Raw genomic sequence first — 15,609 nt, 5'->3', positions numbered from 1 at the left:
TTCAAAATGGCAGGTCCAATACGGTGAACGCAGATCCGAAAAATATTTTGATTCCGCGAAAGTGAAGATTTTAGGGTTCTTGAGGTCGCTGGATTCGAATCTGAAATCGGATTTCCAAAACTCAAAATGGTAAATCCAATATGGCGGGTGCAAAATCGAAACATAGTTCGATTTGGGATTCGAATTCAGCGACCTCAAAAACCATTATATACTCACTTTCGTCGGAATCGAATTATTGTTCGAATTTGCGTCCGCCATGTTGGATCCACCATTTTTTGAATTTTGGGAATCCGATTTCAGAATCAGATTTAGTGACCCCAAAAACTCTCAGGTACTCACTTTCGTCGGAATCAAACTATTTTTCGAATTTCGGTCCGCCATATTGGATCGGCCATTTTAAATTTTGGAAATCCGATTTGTCATGGGACAAAAGCGGCATGACTTTTTTCTCTCCATATGTGTGTCACTCAAAGTCAAGGGGTTAATACACCATCTGTGGTTTTGATGACCGAATCTCATGGGAAACGAGATAGTAGGCACTGTGTCATAGCAGCAGCAATTTCATTGGGTTTCGAGGTTACGTTTCTGCTGCTGGAAGCAAAAGGATACCATTACATTCCTGGTAAAGGTTTCGTATTTTTTTTTCTTTTTCCCTGTTAGTATTGGACTGAAATTTTTGATCTGTAAAAAAGATGGGGTTCATGTCAGTATGGGACACGGTCCAATTATGTAAAATTTATAGTCAATTATATGTGTACATTATAAATTGAATATTAAATTTGTAACTTGTAATTAGGGTGAAATAAATTACAATTTACATTTGTAATCTGTAGTCGGAATGAAATGTAATAAAAATTGCCTTTGCATATTGTAATTGGAGAAAAAGAAAATGCAAAAGATATTTTTATTTGTATTTAGAACAAAATAAAATACAAATTACAGCTGTGTTTTTGCGAATGGAAAAAAAAATTAGTTTCAGTTGTATTTTGTATCCAGAATGAATAAATTAGAGTAATGCGGTCGATCAATAAAATGGTTGACTTTTCGATAAGATCTGATACCATCTGATCTCAACTTGTTGCCTAGTAGTTTTTTAATAAATTACAGTAAATCAGCGCTCCCTCCTCAAAGGGAATCTCGTAATCGTCGACTCGTTCTTCATCCCAATTTTCAACGACCGATTATTATCAACGATCGTCCCCCGTCTAATGTGTTAGATAGCAAAAGAACGTGGACTTGTGCACTGTACTCGTACTTCACACACTTTTCGATCTTTACTTCTCGACGTTGTACAGAAACAATTTATCACCACTGTAGGTTATACTTTGAAAGAGTTACTGGCAAAGCACTCAGAGTATTTTCTCTAACTGCGTGGCTACAATGGGCTGTGAAATTGTTGGCAGACGTCTTAATAACTCCTGTCATGAAACGAGGTTCCTCCAACTCGTAACGTGGTGCTACGTTCAAGATGGATTTACGATATCAGTACGTTTGCTGGCTTGCAATGTGCTTAAAAGTACGTTGCAGATACGTTGAGATCTTGATCCCCACACTTTAAAAAATGTTCTGGTCTTGACTGATACCGTGTGTCCATGAGGAAAGTGCACACCTTATGCGCGTGCGTCAACTCGTTGGATTTTATTGGCCGACAGTTACCGCCTGATTGAGCAGCCGATGCAGTACTAATCGCGACTGTCAGAAAATGTCCCTAGGAACTCCTAGGAACTCCTAGGAATTTTATTCGAATACTAGAATAGTTCGAATTTTATTGGCCGATAGTTACCGACTGATTGAGCAACCGAAACAATACCAATCGTAACTGTCAGGAAATATCCCTAGGAACTCCTAGGAACATTTTCTGACAGTTACGATTGGTACAGCGTCGGCTGCTCAATCAGGTGGTAACTGTCAGCCAATAAAATTCGAACGACTTGACGCACGCGTATTAGGTGCGCACTTTGTTCATGGACACACGATATACAACATGATTTGCTGTCAATTTAAAACACTAGTGGTTTCCACGTAACGCTATCTGGTGCTAATTTTTTCGATTGACCCCAAAAATTGTTCGATAAAAGTTCAGATTGACTAATTTTTACATCAATTTTTTTTACAGTAAACCGACTAGGGGATTCATTTTTCGGAATAACAAGATAACTCCCATTCGCGTAATATCCTGCGGTGGATTAGACTGGAAGAGCCTAAGTGATCGATCTGTTTTGCCTCATCGCCCATCCATTCTGTTGAATTCTGATTTTGAAGCGATTGGCTGATTCCCCATTAATCGCCCCTGACCAATTAAACCGTCGCGTTTGTTCATTCAGAATCGATTGCCTGAAAGGTGCACGTGGTATCTCTAAAGCAATTCAAGGAGGTTAGTTAGACGAAGTTCGATACTTTTGATTAATTTTATTATGGACTCGTCGTAAATCATGGATTTACTGAAATATTGTGTTCGTATAATAAGAAGATTCTCTGGGAGTACAAAAATAGGAAATACTAGAATTATGAACAAAGATTACAATGTCAACGCTTGGTTATTATAAGTTCAAAAATTTTGGAGATTCGCTCCTTTTATTGATTCTGCGATCGCTGATCCGTTCATTCGGCAAAGTAGTTTTTCGCAATATTAACGGTATCGAAGAAATCACATGATTCGACGATTTTCGCATAGAAAAAAATTCATACTGTTGATCCAGTTCTCATAAATAAAAGCTCATTTTATTTGTAAATGAATTCTCCACACGCCATCTGAGTTGTATTTTCAATATCAATAATATACCTCTTACTGAATTTTATCTTCATCGTCTGGAAAGTATAATTCAAAGTATCTGATTTATTCTTCGACGATTTACAGGGAATTTATTAGTCGACAAAATGGAAACGAATCACAAGGTTTTTTTTTTTTTTTCTAAACACAGGAACGTTTTCTGTTAAATGTAAGTGACTCGATTAGCTCTAACTTCTTTCGCGTTTTTTAAACGTCTAGGTGGTCGTATTGTTATTTCAACACATTTCTCTCACGTTTTTACGTATAGTTGCAAAGCATTGTACAGGACAGGTGATGCGGATGACTTTATATTTTATTCCTAATTGTAAGACGCAAGTCTCGCGATTTACGTGCGGCTAAATTTCATCCGGGTAAATAATACCGTGTTTTGCTTAACTATCTTCTAGTTTTTACATTTTCATTAGCTTATGTTTACTCTTCTGTATAGCATTGCACAACATCAGTATTTCTCATTCAATTCCTTGGAAGCAGCTCTAATTGGCATCGTTATTTTATTCCGTTTCGACATTTCAAGGTAGAACTTGATACTGTTTTCCCAAAGTTGGAAACATCTTGAAAAGTGTCAGGTTTTCCAGAGGATCAATTTTAGACTAACAAGGCCAAATATTTTGATTCACTTTCGAGAAAAAATCTGTAACAGCATACCCTGGCGGATTTGGTCTCACCGTGTTATGTTAGAGTGATATTTCAGGTAATTAATCCAATTCCACTCAATTCTTGAGTGCAGTTGTGAAATTTTTCCACCGCAATTTTACGAAAATCACACTCGGAAAATCAACTCTGGTAATGCTAAAATATCACTAATAAGTTTTCTTGTTAATAAAATATATCCGCATTATTTAATTTCAGTAGCTTTCAAGTGTCATTTCAGTTATAAGTATGAATTTATAATTCAGTATGATTTCAGTCTGGGAAGAAATATTTTAGATTTCAGTGTTATTAGAGTGAAAATACAGTGTAAAAAATTACTAACCACACCGTGAAATCTAAGTGTAACTTCAGTTCAATTTCCGTGGAAAGGAATCCTCAAGAGTATATTCGATACATAGCTTTGTATTTGAAATCAGGCTGTGATACGCGGAACTATTACAGCTCGGTGAGTTGGTATCCCTGTGGATTTGGGATTGAGAATATTACGCAGACGTTAGTCTAAGCTAGAAAAACCTTTCAGGCCCGTAAAAGCCCGTAATGTTTTCTGTATCCTGTATCTTTTTATACTTCCGAAACACATAACTTGAGGGGCTCTTGAAATCCGAGGTAAAAAAATAAGTAATGTAAAAGGTGGAAAAAAAAGCAGCAAGATATACGTTGCAGATACCATCTGCTTGCATTTCTTTTGTCTTTATTTTATTTATCTTATCCTATTTTTACGGCAACAATATTATTATTACGTTATTAGTATTCATTATTGAATCGAAAGTTATTCTTTTATCAAACTCGCATCAAAATCTCGGTATAGCATCTCAAATAGAACATCTCATTATAGGTGCTTATTTTATTTTTTCCATCTAACTTACACGTGAAAAAAATTGGAAAATTGCTTAATTTTTTTTTCCTCGTAATCGGATTGATTTATAAACTATCTGAATACAGGTTTTTCTGGGAAATTTTACGCTCGGCTCTGTAAAATAGTACTGAAATAGAATTTTCCTAACTCAAACCGATTAAAAGATATTCAGAACGACTCAATGTTGGTAGGCGATTATCACTTCATCGGTTAGAGTTGTTAGTTAATTTGGAGGCTGATATGCGTACGGATGAAACTTACATCTGATTTCAAGTTTCTGTCCATATTTCATGCGTGCCGGAATTAACATGATTCCAGAAACTTTTGATCAGAATTAATCAAGATACCATTTGCACAGTCGAGATACCTTATGGACTGCGGCAATGCCGGGGGTGCAGAGTGTAAGGCTTCCATTTCAGGTTATGTAGTAATCCTAACCTTACCGACCGAGCAAACTCTACCTTTTTCTTCCTATATTGAATAAACGAACGAACGGAAAGAGTCCAAATTTCAACGGTGCATCGTTCTGTTGTAGCACTCTTTCGTAAAATCGTTTACGTTCGTTTGTTTATTTGATGTAGGAAAGAAAGAGGATAAGTTAACTCGGTCGGTAAGGGTAGGAGTAACCGATGACCTTAAATTTGAATTTTACAAAATTAATTGGTAATTATTGCACCTTCAGCCCACCTGTTTGAGGTAGAGTTTTCATAAATCCAATGAAAGTGGAATGTATTAAAATTAAAACATTCATATTAAAACTGACGACCATACTTCTCCGTACGAAAAACTTTGATTTTCACATAGAATCAAGTGGAGAACTAGTTTTGGTAGACTTGTGCGGTTTGTAATTAATAAGCCTCTGAAGGTAATTAAGTATCGCCCAAAAATAAGGCTCAGATTATGTATTTCATGAGGATTATAAAATTGACAAAAAAAAAACAAAAAAACATCAACGTATTTTTTTTTTTCTACTTTAAGCTGAATATAATGGGGCACGAATTAATATAATACTCTTAATGTCATAAACGATATTCCCGAAGAGGATGCTGCCACAGGAATTCTGGATACGATTCGTCAGGAGTTATAAAAATTTAGGGGTAATCCAAAGCAAATTGTGAGAAATATCCTTTGCAGTATAGCCAAAATTAAAGGTGAGGTAGCGTTAAAGGAAAACCTAGCGAAATCTAATGTATAGGATAAAGGAACGTGAGAGGTGAGAAAGTACTAAATTAGGGTAAAAGTGTTTCTAATTAAACGGACCGAAGTGTCCTCGGGGTGCGACGTGGATTCAAGTATTTATCGGAAGTACAGTCAGCTTAAAGAGTCTTTGAAACGGAAACGTGACAAAAGAAATGCAGAAGAGTGTAACTCAAGCTGACCAGGTTACACCAATAATTAAAGGAGTACCCGTGACACAAAAACAAACTCAAAAACCGTGAATTCCCACTGTGAAAACCTATAAATCATCCGAGTTGTATTTTGCATACCTAACAATCATATATTTTTAACGCTAAGTAAGAAATTTTTTCATCTGTAACTCCCAACGATTGTATATCATGTCATTTATTTTTCAACTCACATAATCGACGAGTTTAACGATAATAATTTAGTTTTACATGAAAGTCATCTAAGAATAACACGGAATATTTCACAATAGAATCGCAATCACGTTGTTCTTTCGACACATTTTTGACCTGGCTGTACGTCCATTACGTCTTACGTGCCGTACTATTAAAACTGTAGAAAAAGGCTTGGAATCAATAACTTGACTAAGTTGCATCGATTTAAACCAGACAACTGAACACTTGGAATACAAAAAAAAATGGGATCGATGAATTTTTATAGAAACAGATCAGTATAGTTATTACCCAGAGTCGAATTGCATTATCGCGCAACATAACCTCACTTTTTATCATAAAAATTGAATACAGTTTCATACCATTCGATGCCCTAACATCAAGCGAATCACGAAACGAGAACTGCTGTTATACGGTCTATATCACCTAACATTGAAGCGTGTATTTGTACTCTCTACAGATATAAAAAACCGAATAAAAGTTTCTTTCTGGTTTTCAGAGGCAGCTAACAACACTGCCGCCTTCTTGACTCACTCGAAACAAGATGGCTAAGCCGTGTTGTGCCAGGTATATCATGTTGTTGACAAATCCCTGAGCTTCTATATGGATCACACGGCTTAGGGATCGAATCCACTTTCTACCTTCAGATTCTCTTCTTTCTAGTTTTACATTTCTTCCGTTACAAGTCATCTTTATCTCTTTGTATGTATATATATATATATATATATATATATATATATATATAACGACTTTCTTCCAACATGGCGTAATGTAAACACCCAAGCCGAATGGTCGTCAAAATTTCTCCTGAAGATGGCCGGCGGGGCTCGGCCGAAACGTTAAAATATCAAAGAATATTTATTTATATTGGCCATCAATCGACGAAAATTTTTTATCCTCTACGATCTTCCTGGTCACGAAATTCATCATATATATATATATATATATGACAGTTCAAAAAAAAAAATTTTAAGAGGTCGCTCCACATTTTTTAAAACGTCAGAAATCGTAAAAAATCGATTATTTTTTTTTTAATTTTTTTTTCTCGATACGGTATGATTTTATAGACAAAAAAAAAATAAGTTTCCGAAAGTTTCAGTTTAAAATTTGAATTTTGAAAGGTCGCTCATAATTTTTTTTCAAATTTTTGTTGCATTTCTTTAGATCTTTTTAGGTCGCTTTAGAGCGACCTTTTAATATTCATATTAAAATTTCATCATTTTTTTTTCTTTAATTTAGTAAGAAAGAATCGATAACAATACACCACGACATGAATTAAAAATCAAACAAAATACTGAAAATATAATATTTTTAATTTAATTTTTTGACGATTTTTGACATTCTTAAAAACTCGGAGCGACCTCTTAAAATTTTTTTTCTGAGCTGTCCTTTGGAGTGGGCTCTTAAAACATCAAAAACTAACATTTTGTCACACGAGACTCAAAAAAAAGAAATATTCGGTTTTTTTGCGCCACCCTAAAATATATATATATATATATATATATGGTTAGGGTAATTCGTTTGTGACGATTTTTTTTCACTCTAGACCTAAAATTTTATCGAAAAAAATGTCGAAATAAAAATTTCCTGGAAGTTATACGGTCCTCAAAATTAACATTAATTTTTGATTTTTTTTGAGTTTGATTCGATAATCCGTGAAAAATTCATAACACAAATAAGTTGAGGCTCAGCTGAAAGAACCCTTTTTGGAGGAAATTCAATTTCCTACAAATTTGTCGTACACATTTTTTCGGTAAGTTTAGTCATTTGTGAAAAAACAGCGAAAAAACGAGAATTTTGGGTATAAATCAACTTTAGTGACCTGTACCAACTCACCGGTGTAAGTTACACTTACGTCGCAATGGGCACTTTTTTAGATAGTTTAATTCTGAGCAGATTGCGATCTGGTTCGATGTGATGGCATAACATGCCGCAAAGTTATAACATTTTGAAAAAAACTCTCAATTCACGTCTCTTTTAGATGGTAAATCTTTTCACGCTAAGGGAAAGTACTTGAGGGGGTATTCTGGTCTAGAAATTTGAAAAAATCGATTCTTATCTCCCATATTTTCAAAGTTCAGACTCTTAAGAATGAGCTACTAAGAGGATTTTCGAAAATTCAAATCATTTTCGGAGTTACAGTTACTTTTGTGACGCGCGAACTAAACCGGTCCGACCAGAACAAATCTTTAAACGCGTTTTTCTCGAAACTATTTTCTTCGATACAGTTGACATGATATCTCGAGTTCTGATGAACCGATTTACTTAAAATTTGGTGGAAATATTTATTGTATATCCGTCTATGGTTGGGAGTACGGATTTGAAAAAAAAAAATTTAGTACTATTTTTTTAAAATTCGGAAACGTCAAAAAACAGGGGCACAAAAGATATTTGTTTTCAAATTGTCGGCATTTTGTGAAAATTTTTTGTTTTCCCTTCCGTGCTATCCGGACTATTGAGACGTCTTGACCAATGAAGAATTTCTTTGGATTTTTAGTTTCAGAACACTACAAGAGTCAAAAACATGTCGACCAGGACGCGCTTTTTTTTGTAGCCTTCACTTTACCACCCTGTAACTTTTTGTGTTTTGAATGAATTTTTTTTTTGCATTCTTGAAACATCAATAAAGGTCTTGTAAAAAATGGATGGTGAAAATGTTTTTTATTTCTTTCTTATTTCACATAGAAAAATGCCTAAAAAATTTAGGCTTCTAGACCAGAATACCCCTTTGAGTAATATCAATTTTCAGGGCTGCAACTTTCAGAGAATTTTCATTTCAACGCGTTCGATTAAATTTGAGGTCGGTAGTGTATAAAAAAAAAATAGTCGTCTTAAACGAAATACCCCAGTATATGGTACATTCCACGTCAAATTAGCAGTCCGTGTACCTCAGCTTCTTCGATTTTAATCACTTTTTAGTATGAAGTTCATATCGACCCATAAAAGTCTCGGAGTTTTTTCAGATTTTTTAAGTGACCGGTTAAATTTGAAAAAAATCGAAAACCCAATTTGGAAAACGCCATTTTCAAAAAGCTAAAAATATTCATACAGATTCTATGATTTGAAATATAGTTTTGAAAGCACCACACGATAATAGGATCTCAATATTTACTATTTTTTTTCTAAGTTTTTAGTTGTTCCAGTTCGGAATTGGAGTTTTTTTTTTCTATTGCCCGATCTAAATAGATCACGGAATTATGAGAATAATGCGATTCTGCAATCTATTCAGATTGAGGCATATAAAAAGTAAAATAGTAAAAATAATCCCAACATGGAAAAATTGAAAACTAGCGAAAAAAATAGTAAATATTAAGATCCCATTCTTGTTTCTTGGTCAAAAATTATATTTTGAATTATAAAATCTGTGTGACTTTTTTGAGATTTAAACAAATAGCGTTTTCGTAATTGGTTTAGCGATTTTGTATAATTTCACCAGTGGCTGACGAAAATCTTATAAGATTCCCGAGACCCTTTTGGATAGATAAGAACATCCTGCTAAAAAATCATCAGAATCGAAGGGAGTGAAGGCTGCTAATTTGACGTGGAATGCCCCATATACATATACCTGTTCCTATACCTCTACCAATAGCAATCCTTGTTGAATCAACACACAAGTCAGGCTACATCATTTCCATAACGTTACAATTTAAACGTAAATCCTATAACAGGTGATCTTAGTGATCGAATAAAGGTGCTCTTATCGTTCCGCCAATTTTTCCAAACAGTAACAAAGAAAGAATCACCGCGAATCTGTTGCCGCACTTTATATATTATAAGTATGTCTATCAAACTGTAATGAAATGAAAAGTGTACAATTCGTGTGATCGCAAACGCTACCCAAAATAAGTATCAATTTATATTTATAAGCGTAAAAATATGTACATACAAAGGTATCTCATGACAAAAATTGAGTATATGTAAAAAAAAAGAAAAGACTGTAGCGCATGTATTTCAACGTCAAAAATGCCTAATAAAATAACCTATAATATTCTAAATATCTTCAAATTTAACTATCGCTAAATCATGAATGAAACTAATTTCCGCTATTTGGATGACATTTTTAATTTGCACCAATTTTTACCTGATTTTTCATGCCATTGTAGTTTTATAGAATTTTTATGTGAATAAGTGTTGAAAAAAGAGTCGAAAATTGAACGAAAGATAGAAATTCAGTGATTGCAAAATCTGTGAGAAATATAACGAGACTATGAGTTTTTATCCCCTTGACATTCCATTTCAAGGATCATCAGTGATGATCATCACGATATTAGAGACCTCCTCCCCCTCTGGAGAAAAAAAAAATCCTTGGGCCTCGGTGTATCTTAAACTCATGCAAAAATCAGCGAGCGTATATTTGCCACATTTTTTTTATGGCTTTGTTTGATTACACCATACCTGCGATCGGTTTATGAGCCATTTGGTAGGCGATAAAACTGGTTGGGAAAGATCGGCCGAAATAGGGCTCGATAAAATTTCATCATAAGGGGAAATTGACAGATAAACTCACCGGCAACTTTTTATCTTCAATTTTGGAAAACGATGTTTTTAAATAATATCAACAAAATTGATAGAAGCGGTATTTTATACGTGATATACCAAACGTTAAAAAGCTGACATCAAAACAGCTTGTGCACAGTGATTTATATCACTTTTCGAGATTTTAGTTGCTCATAACCCTGAAAATATTAGCCTGTGGGTAAAAACATAAAATGTGTGTCCCCACTTTGTCGACTATAAGAACAAAAGAAAAAAAACAGAGGAAGTTTAAACGAAATCATGATAACGTCGAGGTTAATAAGCGTTATCGTTTGCAAAATTTTCTTATTGTCTTAATTATATTTATTTTTCTTTCAATTTCATCGACATTTGGTTTGAAAATCTCCCACCTTTTCTACCAAGTCAAACCCTTCGGGCATTATTGGTTTGGATGTCGAATAATTCAGTGTTATCTCATCTGTTCCAAAGATTATCTTCAAAATGATACCGATTTCATAGTAAATTATATCGTGAACCAAGAGCTGGAAAGAGATCCTACACCGAGAAAAGAATTTATTTACCATTGACAATTGTATATTTGGATATGGCGATCGATAGAAATTTGTTAATGGTTAGCAGATCATATTTGACTTGAATAAATTTTGATAATAATAACGAAAAATTTATTTCGCTATAATTAAAAACATACGTTTGTTACGAGTAAATGAACTCTCTTCTCAGTAAAGTTTTTCTGCTGATTTCAAAAACGTCCCAGATTTTGTAGAGTTTTTTTTTTTGTACCTATTTAATTGCGAATATGAGTAAGAATCACGTGGCGTAAGCTGCAGGTTCGCCAGAACCTTTTTGTTTCTCGTGAATGCGTTTTAACCGTGTTACACTTTGCATTCGAGTAATTATTTGTTCTGTTACTGCGAACCTGGTGTATACATGAAATTATACAACGCTTGTTCCAGTAGTGAACATTAGTTTAGATTTGGCTCGCCTCGTTTTATTTTGCATACTGATGGTAGAACAATCCACGATCACGTGTTCGGTTCAAAGTCATTCCGGGAATTACACTTCACGTGGTTCACTTTGAAACATTGCTGACCGACCGGATTGAATTTTCCGATTTGTATGTTGGTATGTATGACTATAAAATCACGAATATTCACCTAGATACACCCACCGTCACGGTATCTATGGCCCCTGGAATAGGCAAGCGACGCGACACTTTCAATTGAGGTTGGCGATAGCGTAGGTAATGTAGAGATCTGCTAACTCGAGAGCGCATTCGCTAACTAGCTTCAGATTTTATTGTTAGTCCAGTCAAAATAGGTCTGAATTATGAATAGTTGGGAAATGGCTGAATTTTTGTGTAAACGTGTGTGCGACCCTCAGGAAATCAAATCTCAAGTCATTTTTGACGGTTTTTGCATTTTTCTCAAAAATTGCTATCGGTAGATAAAAAATTACTTCACCATCGTGTAGAGCGGAAAATTCTACATCGAATTATGACCTTATATGTCACAAACGGAGTCAAATTAACAAATTTAAAAAAAAAAGAAATTATCCCACCAAAAATTCCCTAGATGCCGTCAATAAGTAGAACTCCTTTTTTCTTAATTAAGATATTATTTCACCAAAATTCCCCAGATGCCGTCGATAAGTAGAATTTCTTTTTTCCTAATTTGTTAATCCGACTCCGTTTCGGACATATGAGGACATAATTCGATGTAGAATTTTCCGCTCCACACGATAGTGAAGTAATTTTTCATTCATCGATAGCAGTTCTTGGGGAAAACGCAAAAAAAACGTCGGATTTTGCCGTTTTCTTGAAACGCCGGCTATGCAGCTCAAAAATGAAATCAGATTTGAGGTCCTGAGGGTCGAAAACTCATATTGACAAAAATGCAGTGGTATCCGGAATATTTTTAATTCTCACCTATATTGACTGGACTATTTTGCACGTACTCGAGTTGACGGATCCCTATATTACCTGAGCTATTGCTAAGCTAAATTGAACATGTTATTTCGGTTACATATTCTAGAGGTGACAGATGCCGTGACGGTGGGTGTACACGACATTCTGTGAGTGCGAGAATTTATTATGCAGAAAGACTTCATTGCCATTTTCTCTTCACTGTCGTTCAATCTTCGTGAATTAAAAACGGGGAAGGTAGGCTTTGAAAATTTAACACTGTACTAAAATGAGTGTCGGTTCTTCGAGACAGTTTTCAATTAACCAAGTATCCAAACAAAGGACAGAGTAAATTGGGTTCTCACTCGCGGGTGAGAAGTATTTCAGCGAAATGAGAAACCGTCACGTGGTTTTCTTAGCAATGGCGTAGGATCTCTGTCACGCCATCCACGCATTAGAATCATACTTTATATATACAGACGATTGGATAAACAACGTGATCTTCAATTCATCTCTTGGAATTCGGATCGCGTGAAGGACTATTTTAATTTTCATTTCAATGAACTAGGTTTTTGGATCTTCAGTTCCGAAGAACATTGTAACAAATGAATACTTAGCAGAAAATAAGATTGTTAGTGATTTTTCAATCGCGGTTTGCCGCTTTACCTGATTCGTGATCCTGAAGGTCCAGCCGATTCATCTTTAATTACACAGCAGCGGAGTAAACGGAACGAACGGAAGAGATTAAATTGTATCCTCGCTCAAACTGAGGTTCAAGCAAAAAACGTGTTTTCATCAGAGCGGTAGGTTCCACGTTTCGGGGGAAAAAATTAGGGTTTATCGAGCCTCTGATCCTGAGTCATAGAAGAACTTCTCGCTTTTTGCAACACGGAATTTGGGTACGATGAAATTGTTTATACTCGAAATAAGGAAAAACGAATATACTCACAGTTAGCGAATTACAGTGTTTCACGATTATAAGAATCATACTTTACAGGGTCCCAAAAAATCTTTTTTTCTAACCATATCTTCGACACATTTCAATTCCAGCATTGATGTTATTCACATGTATGAAACGAATATAGAGACATGAAAGCACGTCAGGAATCGGAGGAAAAATTTTCTCTTATCTCCAGTTTTGCTTGAAACTATTAAAATTTACATGAGAAAACGGATCACATCAATATGTAGGGTAGTCGTTTGAAACTCAACTTACATCCGAACCTCACGGCTAACCGTTTTTTTTTTTTTTTTTTTGTAACCTATAAAGAAGTTTTAAAGATAGTTTCGATACTGTTCCATTATTTATTACCTCAGCTTATATTTCGAATGGAATCTGAACGAAACGATATCCATTCTAAAATTATATTCTGATTTTGAAGCTTTAAATAGTTCTTCTATTTGAATTTATTCTGGGGCAACAAATTCCTGACTGACTTGAAGATTGAGAGTCGACGACTACTAAAACCAAAATGTAAATTCAATTTGGCTTTGGTACATTTCAAAAACGTTGTATTCATGTCGATATTGTGAAAGCCACGAAAGTATAAGTTCTCTGCATATGAGTTTCACATACGAATTGTGCTTTCGTGATTGCGTTATCTGTCTGGTTACAATATCACATGATCTTTGCGTCAAGTCATATCAGTTGCATGGAAATTTGGGAAATGAATTTAACAAACATTTGAGACGCAACTGCAATTTTTGGCTTTGGAAGATTTCAGTGAAATGCAAGTCTAGCCTAAAATTTGACGTCACTACAATCACGTCAATTCTATGCAATACATTATTGTTCATTTTACTGAAATTATCAGATTCCACGGTGTACGCTACGTTTCGAGTTTCTGGTGGAAAGAAGCAACCTCCACAATTAAAAAAATTTAGGTTAACGGTGAATGTTACAATTTATGGTTGAATAAGTTTTGCTATTGCTGTCTCGTCATTCTATTACATCCAAATTGGGTTCTGCCGTTGAAAAGTAATGTATCCAATCAAAAGGTTGTGGAACCATTAAACAGTATCTTCTTTTACAGGGTCATCACTTCATCCCATGGACCAGAGAAAGGTGAGTTCAGATTGTGTGTCAACCACACATTGATTTCGTATTTGTTAGTTATCACGGTGTCCTTTTTTTATTTTTTTATTTTTTTTTTGGCCTGGATGTCCTTCAATAACCTGAAAATGTCATGAAAATGTCCTTTAAGTACCGGATTTTTGACTGGACCCCATGTAGTAGATACTTTTGTAGTTTTGTATGCGTGTAAATGAGAACTGACAATGGCAGTGCTACCGAACGGTTCGAAGTGTGACAAACACCAACGACATTTTTGATTTAACAACCCTGACTTAGAAAAATTTCACTTCAGCTGCATGAGATGTTTTTGATAAATATTATGTTTTCGAGTATGGTGAATCCAAAAATGACTTCCATTTCCCTACATCACGTACGGTATTTTTGAAAAAACACAAGGTTTTCGTATAAAAAAAAGTATAATTATGATGATGAAAGAAACAACCATTTCATTACAATGAACTAAACAATATTTCTTATTAAATTAAAAAAATAATTTCTTCCTGAAATTTACTCAATATTTCGTGTTCATTCTTTTTGTCTATGAAAGCTTTTCTTCTACTCTTAGATACTTCTCCGAACACGCTTCCGCTTTCCATTTTCTCTTTCTCTGTTTGTATTTATTTTCGAGTCTAACTCTAATACACATGAAATGAAAGTAAGATATCACTTTAGCGTAGGATTTTTAGAATTAAGAATGGCATACCAGCATTCTAGTTAAATTCGAGTTTCACTCTAAATGAAACTACAAACAGGAGTTCAAGAAAAAACCTGACGTGATAGAATTTTTTCAGTTTTTCTCTGGGTTTCAGTGAGTAAAACTCTATAAGAAACGTTATAAAAAACCTCTACAGTTTTTTGGCTCCAGACCTGTGTTACATACGTGACAAACTGGTGATGTATTTGCTGTCGTAAATCACCCTTGTTGCCGATCGAACTCCTCTCTCTCTCCCTCTGTTTTCATTTTCTTAATTCTTCTAAAATCGATTTATTTCACCATATTTTAACGTTGTACACCTCGAAAACGCAGGGATGCAACGTGTTTGTTTACTTTTTCAAAATTTAGAAATAAAATTTACAGATTGGTTACCACCCACAGAAATTGGCCAGATTTTCACAGTTGCATTGAATGGATCGAAATCTTCCGTATGATGCCACTCGGTGGTGATGAGACACACATTTTGAGCCCAGTCCTATGAGATTTGATGGTGAAATTACGAAATGGCAGGTGATCTGGTTTTCGATTACGAAGAACACCGAAATCTC

At 34.8% G+C, this 15,609-nt stretch overlaps 1 protein-coding gene across 3 annotated transcripts in view; it reads left to right on the top strand.

The window, feature by feature from the left end:
- The window catches only part of LOC124414653, a 284,193-nt gene that overhangs the window by 65,167 nt on the left and 203,417 nt on the right, over positions 1-15,609 (top strand). For 2 of the 3 annotated variants that reach the window (XM_046895665.1, XM_046895662.1), the window contains exon 3: positions 14,306-14,337. The exons of the other annotated variant lie outside the window; for it this stretch is intronic. The gene's annotated coding sequence lies outside the window, so the exon portion shown is untranslated. The remainder of the gene's footprint in view (positions 1-14,305; positions 14,338-15,609) is intronic. 3 annotated transcript variants of the gene reach the window in all.

This window comes from Diprion similis, chromosome 14, assembly GCF_021155765.1.
Source record: "Diprion similis isolate iyDipSimi1 chromosome 14, iyDipSimi1.1, whole genome shotgun sequence".
NCBI classification, from domain to species: Eukaryota; Metazoa; Arthropoda; class Insecta; order Hymenoptera; family Diprionidae; genus Diprion; species Diprion similis.
This window is presented reverse-complemented; position numbering and strand designations above follow the sequence as displayed.